We start from the raw sequence: 22,759 nt of genomic DNA, 5'->3' as shown, positions 1-22,759 counted from the left end.
TTGACAGATAAAAGCACTAACTAGGATTACATCAATTCAGATTTTAATTACTCTAGTTGCGAAATATGGCCTTCAAATTCGTCAAAATGGATGTGAAAACATTTTTATTAAATGGAAAATTGGAGGAAGAAATTTACACGGAACAACCCAAGGGCTTTGTGGTTTTGGTAAAGAAAAGAAAATCTGTAAACTTGTTAAGTCACTCCGTGGACTAAAAACAAGCGCCCAAATAATGATATGTGAAGTTTGACCAAACTATGTTGGCAAATGAATTCAAGATTAATGAATGTGATAAATGTTTTTACATTAAAGACACTTCAAATCACAAGGTCATTGTTTTGTTTTTATGTTGATGACATGTTGATCATCAAAAGAGACATTTTTCACATAAATGCTACTAAGTATATGCTAGAAAGTAACTTCGATATGAAAGATATTGAAGTTACTGATGTGATTGAAAATGTACTTAACAAGTTCAAGCATTTGAATTTCAATATTGTCAAGACTCCTATAAATGTGAGATTTGTACTTCAAAAGAATGAAGGCAAAAGTGACTCACAATTGGATTGTGCTAGAGTATTGAAGAGTATGATATATATCATGAAGTGTACGCGATTAGATATAGTATATGCTATTAATAAACTAAGTCGGTTCACGAGTAGTCTCAATCAAACTCATTGGATGACAATGAAACGAGTTTTGGAGTATTTAAAACAAACTTAAAAAAACTATTGCTTTGCATTATAACTAATGTTCAACAGTATTGGAAGAATATAGTGATGCAAATTGAATCACCATGTCAAATGAAGTAAAATCCACGAGTGGATATGTATTTACTCTTGGTGGAGGAGCAGTCTCTTGGAAATCTTCCAAATAGAGATGTATCGCTCGCTCTACTATGAAATCTGAGTTTATCACTCTAGATAAGGCCGGTAAAAAAGTTGAATGACTCCAAAATTTCTTGCAAGATTTTTGGCCCATACCTTTTAGCTCCAGTATGCATACACTATGAGAGTTAATTTTTAATAGGTAGGACATGGAGCATGATGTATAATGGAAAGTCTTGTCATATATGACGTAGACATAATATCGTTAGAGAACTACTCTCTAGTGGAATTATCATAATTGACTATGTAAAGTCAACGGGTAATGTGTCGGATCCACTTATAAAAGGCCTAACTAGAGAGGGAGTTGATAGATTATCAAAGGGAATGGGACTATGGCCAAGAACAAGTCATTGTGGCAGTAACTCTACCTAGAAGACTGGAGATCCCAAGATCTAGGTTCAAGGAGATCAAACAAAGTCATTGATGACGGTTCAACATTGTCAAAATATTTTTATGGTCCATTCTCATGACAAGACAATGTTCAGTAACATGGATAAAGGCATTATGACTTTTTAATGATTTCTAAGTTTGATACAGGATATAGCAAATGGTGTATCTACAGGATAACACATTTAGAAATCACCTATGTAAGTGTGAAGTGTAAACTGCTTCAAGGAGAATTCGGTAAGGCCAGTTCTCTACGCACTTATAAACCAAGACGTGTTCATGGCTGAAACGAACAAAACAATGAGAACCAAAAATAGTTCAAGGGTTGATTGTGTGACTTATATTGTCTAGGTATACACTAAAGCTCGATAGTTCAAAGATATCAAATCTACCGATTGATCGAGTATATCCAATAAATGTTCACTATGGAAAGTTCAATGGGAAACCCACTTATCCAGAGGCAATCAATCCTTAATTACAAATCACACTTCATGTATATGTTTTAACAATAGCCATTCCCTATTCATGTGGGGGATTGTTGGGTTTTAAAGGTGTGAACAGAAAATGAACGGTTGTGACTCCTGAAGAATTATGACTATGCCGAAGTATTGTGACCTTTCTAAATGGTTGTGACCGTTTGAAGGGTTATGCCTTTTCCAAAGTGTTGTGACCTTTCTGAAATGTTGTCTTCTTTTTGAACGGTTGTCTTCTTTTCAAAGGGCTGTGACCTTTACCCTTTGTTGGCTATAAATAAAGAGGTTTTCTCTCATTTTTCAGCATCAAATTCTTCCTTTCTTTTGCATGCATTTCTTACAAAACAAAATCCATCGATGGTGTCTCTGTGTGTGATTCGTTGCTGTCATTTTGAGTTCGTTGAAATTATCGAAGTTTGAGGTACCTCTACTTTTTTAATGGTTAATCCGTTTTATTTTGGGAGGAATTAATCTGCAACCTCGAGTACTTGAGGGGATTAAATTTCTTAAGGACATATAGTGGGTTCTGTGGACTCGGATAGTTCTTTGTGTTTTTCTTTTCATCTTTTATTATTTATGGTTTGCTAATCTGAATACAGGAGATAAAATTTCTGGATGGTAATGAGCTCTCTGGATTACTTCCAGAATGCTTAGGAAGTCTAAGCATGCTACAATTGTTTTCTTTGGGTTCTAATAGATTTTCATCAAAAATCCATTGAGCCTTTGGAAAATGAGTGGTCTTCTCTATCTAGACGTGTCATAGAATTCAATAGAGGGAGAAGTTCCATGAGATATTGGAGGACTGAAAGCCATTGTAGAACTACATCTTTCCAGTAACCACTTTTCAGGTGTGATACCAACCAAATTGGGGGAACTTCAAAACCTGCAGTCTCTTGACCTATCAAACAATTCATTTTTTGGTCAAATTCCATTATCCTTTGCCAACTTGATAAGCTTAGAATACTTGGATTTGTCTTCAAATGCATTGTCAGGTACAATTCCTAAGTCTTTGGAAAAACTCTCCTACCTTAAAAGCATTAATGTTTCATTTAATGATTTAGAAGGTGAAATACTGAGTGGTGGCGTGTTTGCAAATTTCACTCTGCAATCATTTCTTGGGAACAAAGGTCTATGTGGAGTGCACATAGTGGAGATTCCTGCTTGTCCTGTCACTAATCCTGGAAAACAATCAAAACTTAAAGAGGTTCTGCTAAAAATTGTTACTCTAGTGGTTATATCATCATTTATGATGTTCTTGTTAGTTTCAATTTGGATAATGAAACGACAAAAGAAAGGAAAGTCCAAAGATGTGGAAAAGGTACTGGAAATCACGACTCATCGATTAGTTTCTTATCACGAGATTCGACGAGCAACAACTAATTATGATGAATCCAATTTAATTGGTGTGGGAAGCTCTAGCTCCGTGTACAAAGGCACATTGTTTGGTGGAACTGCAGTGGCCATTAAGGTTTTGGATTTGGAAAATGAGCAAGTATGCAAGAGGTTTGATACCGAATGTGAAGTGATGAGAAATGTTAGACACAAAAATCTTGTTCCGGTGATTACTACATGTTCTAGTGACTATATAAGAGCCTTTGTTCTGCAATTTATGCCCAATGGGAGTCTTGAGGATTGGGTGTATAGAGAAGAGTTCCACTTGAACCTCCTTCAAAGAGTCTCCATAATACTTGATATGGCTGTGGCAATCGAATATCTACACCATGGTTGTAACACTCCAATAGTTCATTGCGACCTGAAGCCAGCCAACGTTCTTTTGGATGAAGATATGGTGGCTCATGTTGCTGATTTTGGAATATCTAAAATTTTAGCTGTCAGCAAGACCATGGCACATACAGAGACATTGGGCACTCTTGGATACATTGCACCAGGTATAAAAAATCTATTCTCATTGATTTTCTCTTATCATAATTACGCCTCTCCAAGTTGTAGAAGTAAAAAGAGAATTGTTGTTGTATTTCAATTGAGTAACTTTTCGTCAATCCTTTTCTAAGAATATGGCTCGGAGGGAATATTGTCTGCTAGTGGTGATGTTATTAGCTACAACATCATGTTGATGGAGGTTTTGACGAAAAGAAGGCCAACAGATGAAGATATATTCAATGAAAATCTTGACCTGAGGAAATGGATAATAAAATCATTTTCAGGGAGTATGATGGACGTTGTGGATGCCAATATTTTTTCTGAGGAAGAGCAAATCACTTGTAAAAGTGAAATCTGCATAGCCTCCATGATAGAATTGGCTTTAGACTGCACAAAGGAAACACCAAAATCAAGAGTGACCATGAAAAATGTAGTGAAGAGGCTTAACAATATCAACAACGCATTTCTGGAAACATAGAAGTGATCAACATCTGTTTGGATGGTGTTCTTTTCTGAGCTTCAAATTAACCTGATGCTTTTTGTTTACCTGGTTTCTTTACTACCTGGAGACATGTATTGTTTGTACTTGAGAGTGTTGCATTTTGTGATTTCAGATTTGAGTACTGGTTTCTTTAGTCATTCGTTAACTTTCTTTATTTGTAGCTATGTTTTGAATGGTTGAATAAACCAGAAAGTGTGAACCTGTTTCACTTTCTTACAATTTATTTCCGAATGCAAATTGCAAAACAATTCTTACACTATTTGTTTTGAATACTAAATTTTTTAAGGAGGATAGTGTGATGGAGTTTGATTGGAAGTCTCTTGTACTTGACAACTTCAGGGCCTGGTTTAATGATGCTAGCAGATTTATGCAAAGTCGCGACGACATTCATTTTGAAGCTGCTATATTCAGGATGGAGCCGGTAAGTGTGAGGCTTCTGCTATATTTATGAGTTTAATTGAGAAATAAATAATCTAACAATCTCATTGAAATAGCACCCTGATATCATAGTTATAGGTTGAAAATATGTTTTAGATGGTATTTTCCAATCCTTGTATATATGCTACAGATATATGATCATTCATTTATAGGTTGAATAACACTTTGATCGCTAGAAATGTCTTAAATTCCTTTCTATTTTTATCGGCAGGATTTTTATTAAACAGTGTCACATTTATATAAGCGAGCAATAAACATCTCTGTTATAACTTTAGTAAGCTTAGTATGAGCATAGGCTCATCGCCCATTGGTTATTATGGTTGAGTTTCAAGCTAAAACATGTTTAGCAAAAAAGACAAGAAATTCTATATTTATATTGAGAAATTCACAAAATATTTATAAATATCTGACTATGAATCCAATGAAAAAACAATTAAAAAACTATGAATCTAGTTATATATATATATATATATATATATATATGTATGTATTCTTTTAAAGTCATCATAAAAAATTATCAACTTTAAATCATGAATCCGTCTCTCTGTATATCGAAGGGTAAGCAACATACATTTTTTTCCAAACTTGTCTTAGACTGCATGACCTCTCGTTGACTTGGTTCTAGACCATATAATGATATAAATAATCCAACTATTTTAATTAAAAAAATTATGATTTTGTTGTAAAACAAGAGGAAAATGCAAGAATACTTAAACAATATAGGAAGACAAATAATGATGGAAAGTATAAAGTTGAGAGCCTTATTTTAATCTCTTCAATTGTATATTTCTTTAAGGGTGAAGAAGAACCTTTTATAAGAGGTAGAAATCATCCGTTTACTACCTTAAACAAAATATGTTAGTAATCTTTAAGGCTTACATTAAATTAATACATGCATTACGTTAGGTAATTGTTGATGAAACGAAACATCCATAATTAAATGGATTTGTAACACTCCCCCCTGGATGTTTATAGACAATGTGCCTCGTTAAAGCCTTACTAGGAAAATCCCAATGGGAAAAATCCTAGTGAAGGAAAAAGAGTACACACACATCTTGTAATACGCCTTGAGTGCTGCCTCATTAAAAACCTTACCAGGAAAACCCAGTGGGACAAAACCTTGGCTAAGGGAAAAAGAATACAACGCGTATTTTACTCCCCCTGATGAAAAATTTATTTGATATCTTAGAGACGACACATTCCAATCTTATATCTTAACTTCTCAAATATTGACATTGGCAATGCCTTAGTGAATAAATCTGCAAGATTATCACTCGAACGGATCTGTTGAACATTTATCTCACCATTTTGTTGAAGATCATGTGTGAAAAAGAACTTAGGTGAAATATGCTTTGTTCGGTCTCCTTTGATATATCCTCCCTTTAATTAAGCTATGCAACCAACATTATCTTCATACAATATTGTCGGAGTCTTTGATTGCACAGAAAGATCGCATATTTGCAAAATGTGTTGAGTCATTGATCTCAACCCTACACATCCTGACTGGCTTCATGAATGGCTATTATCTCTGCATGATTTGAAGAAGTAGCAACTATTGTTTGCTTCATCGAACACCATGATATAGTTGTACCTCCATATGTGAATAAATAGCCTGTTTGAGATATAACTTTATGTGGGTCAGACAAATATCCTGCATCTACATAACCGAACAATTCTGACTTGGATGCATTAGAATACAACAATCACATATCAATTGTTCCTTGAAGATATCTGAATATATGCTTAACACATTTTCAATGTCTTCTTGTTGGACATGAGCTGAATCTCGCCAATAAACTTACTGCGAAACAAATACCTGGTTGGGTATTGTTGGCAAGGTACATTAGTGCCCCAATAGCACTGAGATATGGTGTTTCATCACCAAGAATCTCTTCATCCTTTTCTTGAGGTCGGAGTGAATCTTTATTTATATCAAGAGATCTTACAATCATCGGGGTACTCAATGAGTGTGATTTATCCATGTAAAATCGCTTCAAAACCTTTTCAGTATATGTTGATTGATGGATAAATATTTCATTTGTCAAATGTTCAATCTGAAGGCCAAGACAAAATCTTGTCTTACCAAGATCTTTCATTTCAAATTCTTTCTTCAAACACTCAACAACTTTTGAAAGCTCTTCAGGAGTTCCAATGATATTCAAGTCATCAACATAAACAAATATTATTACAAATTCAGATTTTGACCTTCGTATAAAAATACAAGGACAAATAGGGTCATTCTTATACCCTTCCTTTAGCAAGTATTCGCTAAGACGATTATACCACATTTGCCCCGATTGTTTCAATCCATATAAGGATTTCTGAAGCTTTATTGAACAACTTTCTTTTGATTTTATATATGCTTCAGGCACTTTGAGTGCTTTAGGGATTTTCATAAAAATATTGTGGTCTAGTGAGCCATACAAATAGGCTGTGACAACGTCCATTAGATGCATTTCAAGCTTTTTATGAACTGTCATATTTATTAGATACCTGAAGGTAATTGCATCTACCACATGAGAATATGCCTCCTCATAATCAATGCCAAGCCTTTGTGAAAATTCTTGTGCCACAAGTCGTGCTTTATATCTTACGACTTTACCATTTTCATTATGTTTTCGCAAAAAAACCCACTTGTACCCAATTGGCTTGACACCTTCAGGTGTTCGGACTATTAGTCCAAAAACTTCACGTTTTTCAAGTGAAGCCAATTCTGTTGGAATTGCTTCTTTCCATTTTGACCAAACATTTCTCTGTCTATATTTATTTACAGATCTTGGTTCCAAATCCTCATCTTGTTGCATTATTTCAACTGCAACATTATAGGCAAAAATATTATCCACCACAATATTATTTTGATTCCACATTTTTCTCATCGAGGCATAATTTATAGAGATCTCTTCATTCTCATTATTTTTAGGTACATAGACCTTTTCAGTGGTGTCATCATTTATTATGTCTCGGAGCTCTTCATGAGCAATGCCTCCATGCTATGATCATCTTGATAATTTATTCCTTTCATTTTTCGAGGATTTTTATCCTTGGAACCAATTGGTCTACCACATTTTAAGCGTGGTCCAAATTCATTTGCCTTAACATTTTGTCCTATCGGGACATCAACTCGAACTTGAGCATTAGCAGCTGGGATATATGATTTAGTAACCCATGGAAGGTTAGTAAATGCATTCGGCAGTTGATTTGCAATATTTTGCAAATAAATTATCTTTTGAACTTCTTGGTCACATTGATTTGTTCGAGGGTCTAAATGAGACAGTGAAAGTGAATTCCAATCTATGCTTTTGTTCTCCCCCTAATGTTGGGTATACTGATTCATCAAAATGACAATCAATAAACCTTGCCGTAAATAAATCTCCAGTAATAGGTTCCAAATATTTTATAATAGAATGAGATTAATACCCAATATATATCCCAAGATTCTTTGGGGACCCATCTTTGTGCGTTGTGATGGAGCAATTGGAACATATACTGCACAACCAAAGATTTTAAAATGGGAAATATTTGGCCCCTAACCAAAAACCAATTGTAATGGGGAGCTGTCATGATAACTGTTTGGCCTTTTGCGCATAAGTGCCGATGCATGCAAAATAGCATGCGCCCAAACCGAAACATACAACTTTGTCCTCATCAACAATGATCTAGCTATCAATTAAAGACGTTTAATCAATGACTCTGCTAAACCATTTTGAGTATGAACATGTGCAACAAGATGTTCAACTGTTATTCCATTGGACAAACAATAATCATTAAATGCCTGAGATGTAAACTCACCAACATTATCAAGACGTATTGTTTTTATTGTATAATCTGGAAATTGTACTTTTAACCTTATTATTTGAGCCAACAACCTCGCAAAAACCATATTGCGAGTTGATAATAAACACACATGAGACCATCTTGTAGACACATCTATCAAGACCATATAATATTTAAATGGTCCACATGCAGGGTGAATAGGCCCACATATATCACCATGTATCCGTTCCAGAAATGCAGGAGATTCCACTCAGACCTTAGTCGTTGATGATTTGGTAACCAATTTTCCTTGTGAACAAGCAACACAAGAGAATTTCTTTGATTAAAGAATATTTTAGTTCTTCAAAGTATGCCCATGTGAATTCTCAATTGTTATGCGCATCATATTATAACCGGGATGGCCCAACCGGTCATGCCAAATGATACATTAGAACCAGTAAACCTTTTGTTTACTACGATAGGTGATTCAACCGTACCAATATTTGTATGGTACAACCCAGAAAAAGTGCAGGCAATTTTTCATGCACAATTTTCTTCTTCGCATTTATCGTAGTAGTATAAAGGTATTGCACCTTTCCTTCCTTTGCAGTCTTAACATGATAGCCATTTTGGCGAATAAACTTGAAACTTAACAAGTTTCTTTGAGACTTACTACAATACAATGCATTATTAATTTCCAATAATGTTCTTCCAGGTAGTAATAAGGCCGCTCTTCCTGAGCCCTCAATCAACTTTGTACTACCGGATATTGTATTAACATATGCCTTTTTCATAATCAAATGCGAGAAATATTTCTTTTCTCTTAGTATTGTATGAGTTGTGGCACTGTCTAGAAGACATATATTTCCATTACTCATCTTGGATCCAACTGAAAACTGGGAAATTTTATAATCTTCATAAATATAAAAATACATAATAAGAAGTAAGAAACTTAACAAAAGAAAATATAAGTACATAAACTTTATGTAAGACATTAAAAACACATAACAACATTATTCATTTCCCAGTTCAATTATCAATCTTCAATTGCGATCCCTAAAGAAGTCTTCAGCTTCCAGATGAGTAATCTCATCGAGCCCATCAAAAGCATTATCTTTCAATGCTAAGTATACCTTAATATTCTCATCATATTTTTTAGAAGACCCTGCGTGAGCATCATCTTTGAGAGTCAAATGTGACTCTACTCGGGCATTAGGAGATGAGGCACCGTCTTTATTTTCTTTCCTTTTAAAGGAATTTTGATACAGCCTGACAAAATGCTCAGGTGCCCGACATTCATTTTTCCAATGACCTTTAAGGCCATAACAATGACAGTGATCGCCCTTGCCTTTTGAAGGATTATTTTGAGAAACCATATTTTTCTCCCTTTTGTTATGACCGCCACCTCGACGATTATTATATCGTCTTTTGCCTTTGCCACGCCCACACACATTATGATGGCCCCGATTATTTTGTCTTATTTTAGACTGGTCGTGTGCTTCTACCCCGTGTGCTTCCGGTAATGGAGCACTTCCAGTGGGACGGGCTTTATGATTTCTCATTAAAAGGTCATTATGTTGCTCAGCCACCAGAAGGCATGAGATCAGTTCAGAGTATTTCTGAGAACTTTTTTTTACGGTATTGCTGCTGTAAAATCATATTAGAGGCATGGAAAGTAGTTAGTGTCTTTTCCAATATGTCCTCATCATTTATAGTTTCCCCACATAATTTCAATTGGGAAGTGATTCTAAATACAACAGAGTTATACTCAATTACGGTTTTATAATCTTTAAACCGTAAATGTATCCACTCAAAACGAGCCCTTGGCAATACCGTTGTCTTGAGGTGGTCATTCTTCCCTTTCAAACCTATCCACAATTCAAGTAGATCTTTTACCGTCAAGTATTCAACCTTCAGGCTTTCATCAAGATGATGACGAAGGAAAATCATAGCCTTCACTTTATCCTGACTTGATGCCTTATTCCCTTCGATTATACTATCACCAAGACCCTTAGAGGTAAGGTGAATTTCAGCATCAAGTACCCATGACAAATAGTTCTTTTCAGAAATGTCAAGTGCCACAAATTCAAGCTTTGACAAATTTGACATGATGGAAACTATCATAAAATAATTGAGTTAATATTATGATGTTGGTTTCTTTATAATAAATGGCAAATTAATGTTCAAATGATAAAGTATAACATATGATTATAAAATATATTATATGTTATATGCATGCACATTTAATGTCTCAAAAACATATAAACTAATGACGTATTAAAATAGTAGATTTAATATGTAATTTTAATTGTTCTACAATATTTATTATTAGTTTCGATAGATATTAACGCCAAATTTTGTAAGAGTTTCAAGTCATATTTAATACAATAATATTCTTCTTTATGACACACCAATATACTTGTCATAATGTATGAAAATACTTACGAGATATTTTAACTAGCATGCTATCATATTACTTAGTAATTAATTTAGAGTTATAAGTTAGTAGCATATAAATAACATAGCAATTTAAACCTGAAACATATTGATTATTATACCTAGTAAAGTATCATAATAATAGATAAATCAAGTTATATATGTAGTAATTAAATTATAGATCAAAGATTTATGCAAGTCCTATTAGAGGTGTTATAAACATATAAATGTATATCGATTAACTTTTAGGAAAAAAAAGATAATTCCGAATTAAGTATGTCTCAATTGGTTAGAGACTCGTGCTGATAACGTGTTGTAAAACAAGAGGAAAATGCAAGAATACTTAAACAATATAGAGAGACAAATGATGATGAAAAGTATAAAGTTGAGAGCCTTATTTTAATCTCTTCAATTGTGTATTTCTTTAAGGGTGAAGAAGACCCTTTTATAAGAAGTAGAAATTATCCGTTTACTACCTTAACCAAAATACGTTAGTAATCTTTAAGGCTTACATTAAATTAATACATGCATTATGTTAGGTAATTGTTGATGCAAAGAAACATCCATAATTAAATGGATTTGTAACAGATTTCAATAATACAAGTTGACTGACTTTTCTCAATCAATTCCCTTACCCCTCAGTATACGCAATTGACCAGTCTTCTTGTGGTTTTGTCTTTATAAAGTTGGCCAATGTAATATTCCTCAATGAGATGACATTTCAATAACGTGTAATACATCACATAAAATTTTGTGGAAATCACAACCATATATATAAAATAGATTTGAGATGAATATTTTACAGTCATATATATGTACGACATGTTTAAGGTTAAAAGTTTCAAAGTTTTTAATTCCTTCTCAAATTTCATGTTGAAGCAAACTATGTCATACAAACTAGAACAGAGCAATAATATAATATATATATATATATATAATCATATCATATCATCATATATCATATATCATATCATGTATTACTATAAGTGAGAACAAAAAAAGTTAAAAGTTGAATTACGGTTTTACCCCTACTATAAATTAAAATGTTATAAAAACATTTAATTATTTAATTTAAATGTTAAATTGTATCATTTTAGTAAAAATGTTAATGACTTTTGCACTTCCTTAGATTAATTCCTAATTAAAATATCTAATTTAATAATATTTATCATCTATAATCTATTTGTATATTTAATTTAATCATCATCATCATATATCATATTATATTATCATAATAATAACAACAACAACAACAACAACAACAATAATAATATCATATTAAGAGTGGGAAGCACCAAACTGCAAAATTGGATTACCATTTTACCCTAGACTAAATTAATTTCTTATAAAAAACTAATTAATTAGATATTAAATGTTTCTAAAAAAAATTAAATGACCATTTTTTCACTAAATTAACATTGTTCCTCTAATAACTTATGCTTAGAAACTAAATTATTATGCAATCATTAATGTTTCAATGCACAAAAAAATTAATAACAAATATTTTTTAGGAATTTCAAAGGTTATTTTGAAATTTACAAGCAATTTAATATGGTTCATTTATTAGCAAAAAGTCACGTTATCCAAGAAAATTTGTTTATATTAAACAACTTATGCTTAGAAACAAAATTATTATGCAATCATTAATGTTTCAATGCTCAAACAAAAAATAACAGATCTTTTTTAGGAATTTCAAAAGGTTATTTTGAAAATTTACAAGCAATTTAATATGGTTCATGTATTAGCAAAAAGTCACGTTATCCAATAAAAGGTGTTAATATTCTCATACATTTATATCATGATTAATTTGCAGTTATCTAATGTAACACCTCGCTATTTGAAAGAGCTAGAAAGAGTTAGAATTGGAAATAGTCATTTTAGGAAAGAATGAAAAATCTAGAAATTTGTTAAGTTATGCTAAGTTTGAGTTTTTGTTCAACTTCAAACGACCATAACTCCTAGCTCAGGATGAGTTTGGTGTGCTTTCAGATACCGTAGGAAATATCTTGGAATTATCTTTCCAACGCCGCCGAGTTTGTGCGATTCTGAGTTTGTATGAGTGATATATGCCCATTTGAAGTTGGATTGTTCAAATAAAAAAAGTCTAATCAGGATTTTAGAAGGGCATTATGGTCTTTTCCATACCCTATTATTTTAATTTCGTTTTTTTGGTAATTAGTTGGGGTCTAAACTGAACTTGGTGAGTTTATGCTTTTGGGAAAAAGTTAGGGTTTTGAGAGAAGAGAAAAGAAGAGGAGAAAAAAGGAGAAGAAGCAAGGTTTCGTCGAGTTCTTGGAGAATTGTGTGTGGATTTCGCCAAGGGTTGATCCCTACGAGATATGTGAGATTACGTAGCATTGGGTTAGTTCACCCACGTGCCAATCATGATTCAATTTAGTGAAGTTGTAATGTTTTGAAACCAAATCCTATGAGTTCTTGTTGTTAATTCGTTTGAAATCTTGTGGGTTCTTGTTGTTGAAGTTTCTTGAGGTAGATTCATATATTTAGGTGTAATTTTGAGTTGAATTTTGTATATATTGAGGGTATAGTCGATTCTAAGTGTTTGGGGAAAGAACTAAGTTGAAATAGGGGATTTAGAGTTGAAAAATGAAGGAGAAAAGTCGGAGTTTACCTAGGCAGGGGGTGAACAACGAAGGAGAAAAGTATGGGCTATGGGGCGCCGTACCAGCTAGTGCTCCCCACCCAAACCTTTGAAGTTTTAAGGTTGGCACCCCGCGCCTCTCAGAGCGCCAGGGACTCCAATTCTTCCCATTTCCCCCTTCTTTCCATACTAGTTCCTTAGCAACGTACCTATGTTTCCTAGTTGATTCCAGCACTCTAAGGTATGTCTAAACATCATGAAATCATCCATAAACATGAGATCATGAACCTTGAATCCATAATTCAATTCCAGGAAAGTTAAGAGTCGAGTCAAGAAGTTAAAAATCAAGTCAAGGGAAGTTCATAGAGTTTTTCAAAAGTCTTTTACAAACGTTTTAACTTCGTTTTAAGACTTAAGCTTTGAGTTGACTAAAGAATAAGAGTAAGATTTCATTTCTTCAAAGATTATATGGGAACTAAGTATTTCCAAAAGGTTAAAATGTTTTCACATTTGAGTAAGAAAGGAAACACCAATTTCCAAGAGAGCTTTTAAGCTAAGTTTTGAGTAATTATCTCAAACCTAAGAAAGAGTTTTGTTTTAAAAACATATGAGTTAAGTGTATTTTTGGGAGTAGTATTGAGAACCGATATGGGGATGCGAGTGCATAATAACTCAGGTCTCCATAAACCATGTAGCCATCATGGGTAGAAAGGAACATACTATTTAGATGATTCCTTAGTGTTTTTTAGCATAGACTAGCGGATCCACTTAGTTAATTTGTTCTATATGACGGCAAATTATAGGACAGTTCTAGCAGCGTGGGTAAGACGTTGTATCATCACTTAGGCTCATAGTGGTAGTTGTCGATAGAGAAACTCCCACAGAAACTATATTACTTTATTATATGAGTAAAGTGAGTTGTTATTTCATTTCTTTAACCAGTTGAGTTGTTATTTACATGTCTAAATGCTTGGTATAAATTGTACCTTTATTGTTGTTTTACCTTGCATTTGAGTTGAGTTGTTCATGAGTTGAGTAAAGTCAGTGTAAGTGCTTTTTTCAGATTCCTTTCAAGCTTATGTCTTGTTTTAGCATTCCCCTCGTATACTCGTACATTTAATGCACTGATGCCATTTGGCCTGCATCGTTTTATGAGGCAAACATAGGTAGCCAGGATCAACATCCAGCGCCTCGTCAGTTGGTGAGCTTTCTTGCTATTCGGAGGACTCATTTTACTTTGATTTAGTACTTTTGGTTGTTAGGATGATCGGGGGTCTTGTCCCAATATCCCTCTTTGTTTTAGAGGCTTCATAGACAAGTAGCTATAGTCCTTTAGTTTTTCCGTTTTAAGTTTTATACGTTTAAGACTTGAGTTGCCATTTTGGCTAAGTTTAATATTGCTTTAAGACGTTGCATGAGTTACCCTTTTGAGATCATTCTTGTGTTTAAGTCTTCTGCTGAGTAAGTAAGCCATACCAAGGGTTCGCTTGGGGCCAACAATGGTTCTCTAGTGCCAGTCCCGTCCAGGGTGTAGGCTCGGGGTGAGATAAACTTCGTATTAGAGCACAATGTTCAAGAGTCCTAGGGAGTTTATGAAGTCGTGTCAGTAAAGTCCTAGTTATCGGTGTGAAGCGCGCCATATTTATAATTAGGAGGCTGCAACACTTATGAAATTTTCTCACTTCTTTCATACCTATTTCGTGCGATAGAGTTCATCTCTATAAAGTCTTTTTCTAATTCGTGCGTGCACATGTTTTTCAGTTAATCATGCCTCCGCGAAGAGCTGTTCGAGGTCGTCCTTCTATGAGGAACGTTAATGAGCAAGGGGTACCTAATGTACTTGAAGTGCAACCCCAAGGAGAAGTCACGAATGCTGAGTTCAGGGAAGCGATTCGAAAGTTAAGCCAAGTTCTGACTAACCAGGTTGGGAAACAAAGAGGGTCTAGATAGCAAGTGACTGATACTTTGAGGATTCGAGACTTCTTGAGGATGAATCCTCCAAGTTTCACTGGTTCAAAGGATCCAGAAAGTTTTATTGAGGAACTGCAAAAGTTATTTGATGTTATGGACGTTGCCGATACTGAGCGAGTAGAACTAGTTGCATATCAACTGAAGAATGTTGTTAGTACTTGGTTTGACCAGTGGAAGAAGGGTAGAGCTGGCACCACCTGTGAGTTGGGCTTGTTTTGATGAGGCTTTCTTGGGGGGTTTCTTTCCCCGATAATTGAGAGAGGTCAAGGTACGAGAGTTTCTCACCCTTAAGAAAGATTCACTAAGTGTTCATGAGTACAACTTGAAGTTCACCCAACTATCCCAATATGCTCCGGAGATGATTACGATTATGAGAAGCAGAATGAGTCTTTTTGTTGCTGGGTTGTCCCGTTTGTCAAGCAAAGAGGGCAAGGCAGCCATGCTAATTGGGGACATGTATATTGCAAGGTTGATGGTCTATGTGCAGCAGGTTAAGGAAGAGAAGCTGAGGGATAGAGAGGATTTTAAAAACAAGAAAGCGAAGACAGGGAATAAGTCCGAGTAGCAGAGAAATAATGTGAACGGGTCTTCTTTCCAGCAAAAGAAAAAGGGACATGCTCCATCATCTGTGTAACATCCGACAATTTGAAGTGGCTTTGAAGAAGCTTGAAATTGGAAAGTAGTCATTTTTGGAAAAATTTAGAATCTGGAAATTTGGTTTAAGTATGGGAAGAAGTGAGTTTTTGGCCAACTTTGAGTAGTCGTAACTCCTAGCTCAGGATGATTTAGGATTAGTTCCAGTTATGGTTGCGAAGCTCGTGGAATGACCTTTTCAACGCCACCGAGTTTGCTCGATTCCGAGTTCGTATGAGGGAGTTATGCCCTTTGGAAGTTGGGCAGTTGGAAGGGTGATCCGTCCGGAAATTTAAGGGCATTTTAGTCTTTTCACAAATCATTTATTTTGAGCTTGTATTGTTGTATTAGGCTGATCTTTGGATCATTTTGTCCCTTTTTGAAAGAGAAAGAGTTAGGGTTCTTGAGAGTTAAGAAGAGAAGAAGAAGAGGAGAATGAGAAGAAGAAGAGAAGAAAGAGGAGATCAACAAGATTCGTCAAGATCATTGTGGATTTTCGTCGGGGGTGATCCCTATCAAGGTATGTGAGTTCTTCGTGTGGGTTGATCCTTTCCCCCACACACACGCTAAGCTTATTCTATGATTTGAGAAAAGATTGGAATTTGTTGTTGAAGTTGTTGAAGTTATTGTTCGTTGTGAGACATGGTTGGGTTGTGTATTTAAGTTGAAATTATATTGTATGTTGAGGGAATTATGATTCTAAGAGTTATGACCCTTTTGAAGTTGATTCACCAGCAAATTTTGGCTATCGATTCCCATCGACGGGTGTGACCTACGGACCGTAGATCGATTGACGGTCCATACCGGTCAACCGTCAATCGGGACAGAAGCAGGGCTTTTTGGGGCGTCGATCTACGGGCACGACCTACGGTCCGTAACCCGACCTACGGATCGTAAGTTCGAACCTAAGGTCAACACTTAGTCATTTTCTTTTAACTGAATCCTTGGGAAGTCTCTGACGTGATCTACGGACCTGCAGGACGGACCGTAAGTCCATCTACGGTCCGTCGATGGCATCCGTAAATGCCATCTGTGTCACCAGAAATCTGAAGTCTCAGCCAAGTTTCCCCCATTCTTTCTCACTTTCTCATGCATGCTCTCAAGTATTATACCTATGTTGTATAGTTGTTCCGGCATTCCAAAGTACGTCTAAGCATTCAAGAATCCCTCCATAACATGTGACCGAACACCTGGAATTCATAATTCCGTTTTCAAGGAAAGATAGTTCCCAAGTCAAGTGAAGTCAAGCTTAGAAGCAAGCAAGTCCTTAAGGTTTTCCAAGAGCCTTCATTGAACGTTTTAACTTAATTCTAAGGCTCAAGTTCCAAGTTAAGTATTGAGTTTCAAATCAAGTCATAAGTTAAGAGTTTCACATCAAGCCAAGAGTTCAAGTAAAGTAAAGAGTTTAAAGTTGAGTTATTTTCTCAAAGGTATTAGGGAACTATGTATTCCCAAAGAAGTTTTAAAGAAATGTTTTTACATTTAAACAAGGTTGGAAACTGAGATTTCCAAAAGAGCCTTCGGGCTAGTTTTTGAGTAATTATCTCATATCAGCAGGAAGAAATATGTTTTAAAAACATAAGAGCCAGTACATTTTTGGGAGTAGTATCGAGCACCGAATTGGGGGAGCGTTCAAAGAACCCACAGCCCCCATAGAACCATGTTAGCCACCATGGGTAGAAAAGGATCATACTTTTTAGATGAATCCTTTTCAGATTAGACTAGTGGATCCATTAGGCAGTTCAGGTCTTATACCTTTGGCCGGGTATAAGATGCTCTGGCAGCGTGAGGTCGATCGCTGTATCATCACTATAGCTCTTATGTGATGGTTGTCGGTTAGAGAAACTCCCACAGCAGTTATTGTATTTTATACATAGAAATTATTGTATTTTTATATACATCAGTTCATTGCATTTCTATATACATTTCAGGCTTATTGTATCCTTGTATACACACAGAGTTTATAGCATGTTTTAAACAGTCTTTCTTTATATCGCACTTGTTTTAAATTGCCTTATATTGAAAGAAGTCAGTCAGGTTGAGTTGAGTTGAGCCAGGTAAGCTATTCAGTTTTCTTCCAGATTTCATTCTAGCCTTTGTTGCTTAGTTTTCCAGCTCGCATACTCGTACATTCCATGTACTGATGCCAGTTGGCCTGCATCGTTTGATGATGCAGATTCAGGTAACCCGGATCAACATCCTGCACGTCGTTGATCCAGCTGAGCACTCAAGAGTCAGTGGTGAGCCTCCTCGCATTCCGGAGGGACTCAATTATTTTGTGTTCTTAGTTTTCTTTTGTTTTATTAGTGACAATCTGCTAGTACACCTGCACCCAGAAACAAAGGTGAGTATAATAGTCAGAATTCCAGCACTTAAGAGCTAGATCTGCACAGTCTCAGAATAGTGTGGCACGATAAGGTAACTGGGCTCATGCATGTGCTAAGTGTTGTAGAACCCACCCAGGTAAGTGTCGCGATGGCTCCACATGTTGTTTCAAGTATGGACAAGAGGGTCACTTCATGAAAGAGTTCCCTAAGAACTGGCAATGTAATGAGAATCAGGGCAATAAAGCCCAATCTTCATCAGTTGCTCACCAGACATGGCTACACCTAGAGGAGCTACTTTTGGTTCTGGCGGAGGAGCAAATCGTCTTTATGCGATCACTAGTCGTCAAGAGCAAGAGAATTCTCCAGATGTTTTCACTGGTATGATCAAAGTCTTTACCCTTGATATTTATGCTTTGCTTGACCCAGGAGCAAGTTTATCTTTTGTAACCCCTTATGTTGCAAATAATTTTGATGTTCTTCCTGAGAAACTCTGTGAACCCTTTTGTGTTTCTACACCTATTGGGAGTCTATCCTAGCTGAGCGAGTATATCGTGATTGTGTTATTTCCATCAATCACAAGGACACCATGGCTGATTTAGTCGAATTAGACATGGTAGATTTTGACGTTATTTTTGGTATGGACTGACTTCATACTTGTTATGCCTCAATTGATTGTAGAACTCGAGTTGTCAAGTTTTAGTTTCCAAATGAACCAATCTTATTGTGGAAAAGTAGTTTAATAGTGCCTAAGGGTCGTTTTATTTTGTCCCTTAAGGTAACAAAGTTAATTACCAAGGGGTGTGTCTATCACTTAGTCTGATTTAATGACTCTAGTGTTGAGATACCTCATATTCAGTCAGTTTCAGTAGTAAAGTAGTTTCCAGAAGTCTTTCTAGATGATGTTCACGGAGTCCTTCTAGAGAAAGAAATAGACTTTGGTATAAATATTCTTCCACACACTTGTCCTATATCTATTCCGCCATATAGAATGACACTAACAAAGTTGAAAGAGCTAATAGAACAGTTGAAAGATCTTCTTGATAAGGGTTTCATTCGACCAAGTGTCTCACCTTGGGGCGTTCTGGTTTTATTTGTGAGGAAGAAGGATGGTTCCCTTAGGATGTGTATTGATTATCGCCAGTTAAATAAGGTTACCATCAAGAATAAGTATCTTTTTCCAAGAATTGATGATCTTTTCGATCAGCTTCAGGGTGCTACATGTTTCTCTAAGATAGACCTCAGATCAGGTTACCATCAGTTAAGAGTAAGGGAATGTGATATTCCAAAGACAGCCTTCAGGACCTGTTATGGTCATTATGAGTTCCTAGTTATGTTTTTTAGTTTGACTAATGCGCCTGCAACATTCATGGATCTTATGATTAGAGTATTCAAGCCCTATTTAGATATGTTTGTTATCGTATTCATTGATGACATACTAATCTATTCGAGGAATGAGGAAGATCATGCTAGCCATCTCAAAATAGTTCTCCAAACTTTAAAGGATAGAGAGTTGTATGCTAAGTTCTTGAAATGTGAGTTTTGGCTTGAGCCTGTGGCATTCTTAGGCCACATTGTGTCTGGAGAGGGAATTAAAGTTGATACTCAAGAAATAGAGGCAGTGCATAATTGGTCTAGACCCATATCTCTAACCGATATTAGGAGTTTCTTGGGTTTGGCTGGCTATTATAGATGGTTCGTAGAGGGGTTCTCATCTATTTCATCCCCTTTGACCAAGTTGACTCAGAAGACAATTAAGTTTCAATGGTCTGAAACTTGTGAGAAAAGTTTTTAGGAATTAAAAAAGAGGTTAACCACTGCCCCAGTTTTGACCTTACTAGAAGGTACGCAGGGCTTTGTTGTTTATTGTGATGCGTTTAGAACTGGTTTATGTTGGGTGTTAATGCAAAATGGCAAGGTTATAACTTATGCCTCCAAACAGTTGAAATTTCACGAGAAGAACTACCCAACCCATGATTTAGAGGTGGTTGTCATAGTATTAGCTTTGAAAATATGGCGCCACTATCTTTATGGTTTTCATATGGATGTGTTCACGGATCACAAGAGTCTTCAGTATGTGTTTACTCAGTAAGAGCTTAAGCTCAGACAAATGAGGTAGTTAGAATTACTCAAGGATTATGACATGAGTATTCTTTACCACCCAGGTAAGGCTAATGTTGTTGTTGATGCCTTGAGTAGGTTGTCTATGGGTAGTACCACCCATTTTAAGGAAGATAAGAAAGAGTTAGCAAGAGATGTGCATAGACTTGCACGATTAGGAGTTTGACTAATGGATTCCACAAAAGGAGAAGTAGTAGTGATAAATGGGGCTGAATCTTCATTAGTGTCAGAAGTAAAAGAAAGGCAAGACCAAGACCCTATTTTGCTTGAATTGAAGGCAAATGTTCATAAGCAAAAAATATTGGCCTTTGAACAAGGGAAAGATGATGTGTTGACGTATCAATGTAGATTGTGTGTGCCAAGGGTTGATGAACTCCAAGAAAAGATCATGGAGGAAGCTCATAGCTCCAGATATTCTATCCATCCGGATTCCATAAAGATGTATCGTAATTTGAGAGAAGTCTATTGGTGGAGTAGTATGAAGAAGGGCATTGCAAAATTTGTTGCCAAGTGTCTGAATTTCCAACAAGTTAAAGTAGAGCACAGAAGTCCCGGTGGTTTGACTCAAAATATAGAACTTCTGGAATGGAAATGTGAGATGATTAATATTGACTTCTTCACAAGTTTGCCTAGGTCTCGCAGGCAGCATGATTCGATTTGGGTGATTGTCAATAAAATGACAAAATCAGCCCACTTTTTGTCGGTAAAGACTACCCATTCAGCAGAAGATTATGCTAAGTTGTATATTCAAGAAGTAGTTAGACTTAATGGGGTTTCAGTCTCTATAATTTTAGATAGAGGTGCACAATTTACTGCACAGTTTTGGAAGTCGTTCCAAAAAGGCTTGGGTTCAAAAGTAAATTTAAGTATTGCCTTTCATCCTCAAACAGATGAACAAGAAGAGCGTAATATTCAGACCTTAGAGGATAGGTTGAGGGCTTGTGTGATTGATTTCAAAGGTAATTGGGATAATCACCAACCTCTTATTGAATTTGGTTACAATAATAGTTACCACTCTAGCATCCAAATGACTTCTTATGAAGCCCTTTATAGGAGGAGATGCAGATCTCCTATTGGATGGTTTGAAGTTAGTGAAGCTGGGTTGATAGGACCAGACTTAGTTCATCAAGCTATGGAGAAGGTGAAAGTCATTCAAGAGTGGTTGAAAATGGTGTAGAGTAGTCAGAAATCCTACACTGACGTTAGGAGATGGGAGTTAGAGTTTGAAGTAGATGATTGGGTCTACTTGAAAGTTTCACCCATGAAGGGTGTTATGAGATTTAGTAGGAAGGGGAAGGTTAGTCCCCGGTATATTGGCCCTTTCAGAATATCAAAAAAGGTTGGTAATGTAGCTTATGAGTTGGAGCTACCACAAGAGTTAGCCACGGTTCATTCGGTGTTTCACATCTCTATATTGAAGAAGTGCATGGGCGATCCTTTATTGATCATACCAACTGAAGATATTGGAATCAAGGATAGCTTATTTTATGAGGAGATTTCTGTTTAGATTCTAGATCGCCAAGTTCGCAAGCTGAGAAAAAAAAAGGTAGCATCAGTCAAAGTTCTTTGGAGGAACCAATTTGTTAAAGAAGCTATTTGGGAAGCTGAGGAAGATATGAAGAAACTATATCCACATCTCTTTGAACCCGAAGAAATTCCAGATCAAGGTACTAGTTCTCTTCTTAGTACTCTATAATTTATATACTTGATGTGTTAGATTTGCTTGTTGGGTGTTTGAACTAAATGATTGATGTTACACCCTTAGCCTAGTAAGAGTAATCTCATTCGAGGATGAATGTTCCCAAGTGGGAGATATTGTAACACCTCGCTATTTGAAAGAGCTAGAAAGAGTTAGAATTGGAAATAGTCATTTTAGGAAAGAATGAAAAATCTGTAAATTTGTTAAGTTATGTTAAGTTTGGGTTTTTGGTCAACTTCAAACAATTTTAAATCCTAGCTCAGGATGATTTAGGTGTGATTCTAGATATCATAGGAAATATCTTGGAATTATCTTTCCAACGCCGCCGAGTTTGCGTGATTCCGAGTTCGTATGAGTGAGATATGCTCATTTGAAATTAGGTTGTTCAAATAAGGAAAGTCTAAGCCGGATTTTAGAAGGGCATTATGGTCTTTTCCATACCCTATTATTTTAGTTTCAGTTTTTTTTGGTAATTAGTTGGGGTCTAAACTGAACTTGGTGAGTTTACGATTTTGGAAAAAAAGTTAGGGTTTTGAGAGAAATGAAACGAAGAGGAGAAAAGAGGAGAAAAAGCAAGGATTTATCGAGTTCTTGAAGAATTGCGTTTGGATTTCACCAAGGGTTGATCCCTACGAGGTATGTGAGATTACAT

At 35.7% G+C, this 22,759-nt stretch overlaps 1 protein-coding gene and 1 long non-coding RNA gene across 2 annotated transcripts in view; both read left to right on the top strand.

Moving 5' to 3' along the window:
- Positions 1 to 2,469: 2,469 nt before the first annotated feature.
- LOC125856971 (uncharacterized) overlaps positions 2,470 to 22,759 on the top strand; it is a 58,703-nt gene continuing 38,413 nt past the window's right edge. The window contains exons 1-2 of the long non-coding RNA XR_007445579.1: positions 2,470 to 2,595; positions 2,740 to 2,811. This is a non-coding gene — a long non-coding RNA (uncharacterized LOC125856971). The remainder of the gene's footprint in view (positions 2,596 to 2,739; positions 2,812 to 22,759) is intronic.
- Positions 3,540 to 22,759, top strand: part of LOC125856948 (receptor kinase-like protein Xa21) — a 38,448-nt gene continuing 19,228 nt past the window's right edge. The window contains exon 1 of the transcript XR_007445575.1: positions 3,540 to 3,636. The gene's annotated coding sequence lies outside the window, so the exon portion shown is untranslated. The remainder of the gene's footprint in view (positions 3,637 to 22,759) is intronic.

The sequence above is a fragment of the Solanum stenotomum genome, chromosome 2 (genome assembly GCF_019186545.1).
Source record: "Solanum stenotomum isolate F172 chromosome 2, ASM1918654v1, whole genome shotgun sequence".
Classification (NCBI taxonomy): Eukaryota; Viridiplantae; Streptophyta; class Magnoliopsida; order Solanales; family Solanaceae; genus Solanum; species Solanum stenotomum.
Note: the sequence above shows the minus strand (reverse complement) of the source record. Positions and strands in the feature narration are given on the sequence as shown.